Consider the following 6,000-nt stretch of genomic DNA (forward strand, 5'->3'; position numbering starts at 1 on the left):
TAATTTAAAGCATAGACTGTATTTTATAATCTTTGGAACTATCTAAGAAAAAAAATCAATGTTAATGAAAGATGTAGCAAAAATGTAGGTGCTTTGCAAATTTTTCTTAGGTAATGTAATGTTGACTTATATTATCGTTATGGAGGATTTGTAGAGGGTTTTTTCAGTTTTTTGTTGTTGTTTTTGTTTGGGGGGAAGTTTCTGCTTAAAAAATTTCAGTCCTGTTCAGAGTGTGCCCCAAAGATGACTGCTATTTTTATGTTGGTGGATGACAAAGAAAATGTTCTCTTGGCTAATAGCTAATGCCTAAAGCAGTTTTATGAGGTGTGTGAATTTATGTGCGCTTAAAGCTGGCCTGAAATATCTCCCTGGAAGGTATTATGCTGATTATTCTTTCAGTTCACTAAATACCTAAAGTTGTATCAAACACTGGCTTGTGTCTTCAGAGTACACTGTCCACTCACATCTTTCTTGGTCTTGACCTTGATTCTTTTATAAAGCCTTCTCTAACTTCTATCTTCACCCAAGTTCATCCTTCCCTCCTCTGAAACCTTCCAAGCCCTTTATTTATACCTTTTCATTCCTTTTACTTTACGCCTTTTAACTTAGAATTCTAGATTAGAGGAATATCAAAACAGGAACACAAGCACAGAGAAAAATTCAGATCACAGGTTAAAGCAACTAGTATGGGGCACAACACCTGAATCACCTAATGTCAGAACAGGAGCTCTTGAATCCCATGTATAGGAAAAGGGACTGCACCTATTCCCCTTGACAATATGTTCTTCTACTAATCAGTTTTAGAGAGTATTCTTCCAAAATGGCACAGCCAGCAAGCATTACTGACACCTACAAGGTGCCTGGATTGCTATACAAATCATAAATTGTAAAAGTTGCCCATTTTGCTGATTGAAAGTCAGAAGCAGGGGAAGGACTAAGAAGCTCCAACTCACGAAAGCATTCATAGGATGCAAGACCAGTGTTTGGCTGGGTCCTTAAGACATTAAGGTGTCAGCAAGTTTAGACTTTCACAAGCTAGAGAGCTCTTGCTATGATTCTGAATTTAATTAGGAAGTTCATGGCCATAATAAAGAAATGAAACAATATGACCTTTCATGGAACCTCTGATAAAGGGGGTTTATTTTGGTTAAACTTGAGGTTCATAGAAAAAAATGAGTCCAAATTTGTTTTACTGTAACTATATCCTCCAACTATACACTTTTCCAAGGGCAAGAGTGATTTGTATTTGGAGTAACTAAAAGAGGCAAATGCAGTCTTACAACACTTCAGCACTTCATAGACCTACTCTGTTTCTCCCTGTAACCACACAAACTGACAGCTCTATTTCTCAGGAAGATTTTGTTGCAACAGCTTTTAGTCTTGTCATACCTAGCTTTCCTTTGTTCTGTATATGGTTTTGGAACTAATATTCTAGAGTCCAAACTAGTTAGATAATAGAGAATTATGGGCACACTTGTGAAGGTTTAACAAGAGGCATGAAAAGGTTCAAGCACTTAGGATGAAAAGTTTCACAAGACCAGTTTCTCATGCCAGATTTCTGATACTATACTTCCTGTTTATTTGGAGTCAGGGCTACTGGGAAAATATCCATTCTTGTGATAACTGTACTTAAACTTTGAATAGTAATTAAAACCCAGAAGCTGTGGCATAATCTGAGACTATCTGGTGTCTGGGGAGAAAGTCCCTGTTTCTTTCTCTTTCTTCAATTGAGTTTTTACATTTTTTTAAATGATGAACAGAAAATATGTTGAAGTCATTTCAATCATTTTATTGCTATTTATTATAACTTTAATGCATGCAGAAATTACTATCTAGTAGGAGAGATAACACATAAACATCAGTGTTCTGAATATCACGCAATATATAATAAGTAAAATGTAAATGAAACAAGGTAAATGCAATTGGTAGCCGGGAGATAAGGGTCAACCTTGGGTGAGATAGACTCTGTAGTGCTTAAGTAAGTGTTGAAAGGCGATGAAAGGGTTTTATACTGAAGGCTTTCGGCTTGGTTGAAGAAGGAAAGCATGGTTGAAGAAGAAGGAAAGCATGATGGGAGTCGAGGGAACAATATAAACAGAACTATGCGGACCAAAGACCCAGTGTATATGTATGAGAATTATGAATAGGACATAAGCCATTACACTGGTTTTGTGTTTGATATTTCTGAATATTAAAAGCCATTTGGAGTCCAGGGAGTTGAAAGCCAACTTAGTGAGTCTGAACTTTCCTCAGTCACAAAAGACATTACAGTATAGCGGTTAAGAGCCTAGGTGCTGCCGCCCCCCGCCACTCCCCACACACATTCAGCCCCACATCCTGCACCGATGGGTGGAAGAGGGCAACCTTGGATTCCTGAACTTACAGCTCATAAGCCGTGTGATCTTGGATGAGCTGCTGAACTCCAGCAGACTCAGTGCTCTTCACAGTTACGCGATAATACTAGCTACCTCATCGGATTATTGTAAGGATTAATTAAGTCTATCCGTTTAGAACTCAGGACTGCTTAGAGCCTTGCCTGACACACTGTAAGCCCTCCATAATTGCTAGCTGTTGTTATTGAGCAGTGAAATAATATAACCAAAGTGAAGTAATTTAAAACCAAAGGAACGTATTTAAAAAATATTTAGGGAAGGTGTTAAAATGTATTAGAGAGGGATGACTCTATAAGAAATGAGACCAATAAAGAGAATACTATTCATTTATTAAGTATGTGGTAATTAAAGACTAAACTAAGGTCACAGCAGGAGGAATACAGAGAAAGAGAAAGATGCCAAAAATATTTCAAAGGTAGGTTGTTAGGACTGGAGAACTGATTGTCTAAGGGAGGCAATAAAAAGCAGTGAGTCAAGGATGGCTCCAAGATTTCATTACCAAGGAAATGGAACTTCTTTTAGAAAAACCAAGAATGAAATTAGTAGAGTAAGAGACAGTTTAAGTGAAAAGTCATTAGTTCAGTTTTAAGCATGATGAGTTTGAGGTGCCTATGACATTCAGGGGAGACTGTTCACAAGACTCCTAACAATGCAGAACTGGAGCCCAGGAAGGAGAAGCCTGGAATGGGTGTGTGAACCATCACCTTGAAGGTGGTAAAATAGAATATAAATGGGTAGTTTTAGATAGAGAGAGAAGGAAAAGGGAGAAACTAGGATATGACTTTGGAGAACATCAATCTTTGGGGCAGGGACAAAAAAGAGTCATCAACATTTTCAGAGAGAAAACAATCTGGGATAAGAAAGGAGCACTCTTCCAGAGGCCAAAGAATAAATGTTTCTAAGAAGTATGCATTAGTTATCAAAGGATAAATGCCAGGGAGTTCAAAGAAGATCATTATTCATAAGAGTTTGTTGTGTTTATACCCTGGAAATTTATTGTAGATTCTTGATAATAGATTCAAAGAATAGTGAAGAGAATGCAGATTGCAAGGACTAAAGGAATAAGTCATAACGGAAGATAAAGACAACATATATAGATTGTATTTTTGGGACATAAAATGATTAACCTAAAGGAGATTGAACAATGGTCTTAAATAAGCAAAAGGTCTAAGAGATGATTAAGTTTGATATGGTTTTTATTCATTGTTTGTGTCAAGGCAAGTGCGAAGGGGTGATGTGTGTGGGCACTCACCAGTGAGAACAGAAGCGCAGGCAAGCCCAAACAGAACAGAGGCTGGCTTGTGGGAGACATTAGTGAAGAAAAGCTGAATAAGTCCTGTTTTAAAAGACTGGGAGATCTAAGAATGTTTATGAAAAGAAGAGAAAGAGCCAGTAAAAAGGCAGAGAGATGCTAACAGAAGAGATAAGGAAAATCATCAATTGAATAATTTTATGGAAGAAGTTTAAAAATAGTGGTAGATCCAGGGTGCGGTGAATTGCACCTGTAATCCCAGCTACTCAAAAGGCTGAAGTGGGAGGATAGCTTGAGCCCAAGGGTTCAAGTCCAGCCTGGGAAATACAGCAAAACTCCCAGCTCAGGAGAAAAAAAATGGTTGTGGAAAGAGCACAAGTGTAAGTGACACATTATCCCCCTGCAATGAAAGAAAACAAAGAAGTGAAGATCAAGAGGAATATGAGGTTATGGGGAATGAGTGGCAGCAGATATGTCTGAGGATGAGTGGAGAAAAACTGCAATAGCTTGCAATGCCCAGTAAATCCAGAAGGAGGAGAGTCATCTGCTTAGAGTGAGTGAGCGGCCATGAGAGTGGAAGTTGAAAGCATAGAAAATCTAAAACAGCTGCTATGAGGAATGCAATAAGAATTTAACAAGCAATGAATAAGAAAAGAATTGACAAGTAGCATTAAGAACCCAAATGAGGTGATATAGCATGAATTTGCAATGGACCAAGTCTGCACAGTGTCGTGACTTTCCATAAGACCAAGCAGGTTACCTCATTTTATCGCCTCATCAATTGTTCCTCAACACATACTTTCCTTTGCAACTTTTTTCAATCTATTTAAATGAATCCAGAAATGAAATAAAAGCCCACAATATTTGATAAAATTCTGCATATCATAATACAAGAAAGATAAAATAGTATTTAACCTAGTACAGTAAGTTTGCTTTTTCCCTCTGTGATTCTTGTACTCATAATATCATATTAGTGAATGACCAAATTTTCTGGTCTATTTAAATAAGATTATAAAAAAGTGCTCATAAAATGACCAAAATAAGTTTTATTTTTTAAAAAAATTTCAACCTTAATTTTAAATTCAGGGTTACATGTGCAGGTTTTTTACATGGGTATATTGTGTGATACTGAGGTTTCAGACACATGCTTAATTTAACTGACAGTTCATATTTTATTCCAAGGATTGACAAAATAAATCTGGCTCATCTGTTTTTGTACATCCTATTGAGAGACAGGACTAGCTGGATTTCCTAGGCCAACTAAGAACCCCTAAGCCTAGATGGGAAGGTGACCACTTCCACCTTTAAACATGGGGCTTGCAACTTAGCTCACACCAGACCAATCTGATAGTACAGAGAGCTCAATAAAATGATAATTAGGCAAAAACTGGAGGTAAAGAAATAGCCAATCATCTATCACTTGAGAGCACAGCAGAAGGTTCAATGATCGGGATCTAAACCCAGGCATTTGAGAGGGCAACGGCTACCCTCTTTGGGTCCCCTCCCTTTGTATGGGAGCTCTGTTTTCACTCTATTAAATCTTGCCACTGCACTCTCTTCTGGTCCGTGTTTGTTATGGATTGAGCTGAGCTTTTGCTAGGTCCATCACTGCTGTTTGCTGTTGTTGCAGACCCGCCCCTGACTTCCATCCACTCCAGATCCGGCAGGGTATCCGCTGTACTCCTGATCCAGCGAGGCGCCCACTGCAGCTCCCAACTGGGCTAAAGGTTCACCATTGTTCCTGGACAGCTAAGTGCCTGGGTTTGTCCTAATCAAGCTGAACACTACTTACTGGGTTCCACAGTTCTCTTCCATGACCCATGTCTTCTAATAGAGATATAACACTCACCACGTGGCCCAAGATTCCATTTCTTGGAATCCCTGAGGCCAAGAACCCCAGGTCAGAGAACAGGAGGCTTGCTGCCATCTTGGAAGCAGCCCACCACCATTTTGGAAGTGGCCAGCCACCATCTTGGGAGCTCTGGGAGCAAGGACCCCTACAACACTATGAGACAAGAACTGTTTTTACATTTCTAAATAGTTGGGAAAAATCAAAAGGAGAGTATTTCATGACATATGAAAATTACATAAAATTCAAATTTCAGTGGCCATAAATAATTTAATTGAAACACATCTATGCTCATTACTTACATATTGTGTATGGCTGCTTTTGCACTACGAAGAAAGCAGCTCTGAGGATTTGTGACAGAGATCGTATGGCCTGCAAAGCCTAAAATATTTACTACCTTGACTTTTACAGGAAGTTTGCCAACCTCTGTGCTGTTCATTTAACCAATATCCACTGAGCACCAACTATCATTAGGTGCTGCTCTAAGTGTTTGGAAAATAAAAAGA

Source organism: Rhinopithecus roxellana, chromosome 18 (genome assembly GCF_007565055.1).
Source record: "Rhinopithecus roxellana isolate Shanxi Qingling chromosome 18, ASM756505v1, whole genome shotgun sequence".
In the NCBI taxonomy this organism is placed as follows: domain Eukaryota; kingdom Metazoa; phylum Chordata; class Mammalia; order Primates; family Cercopithecidae; genus Rhinopithecus; species Rhinopithecus roxellana.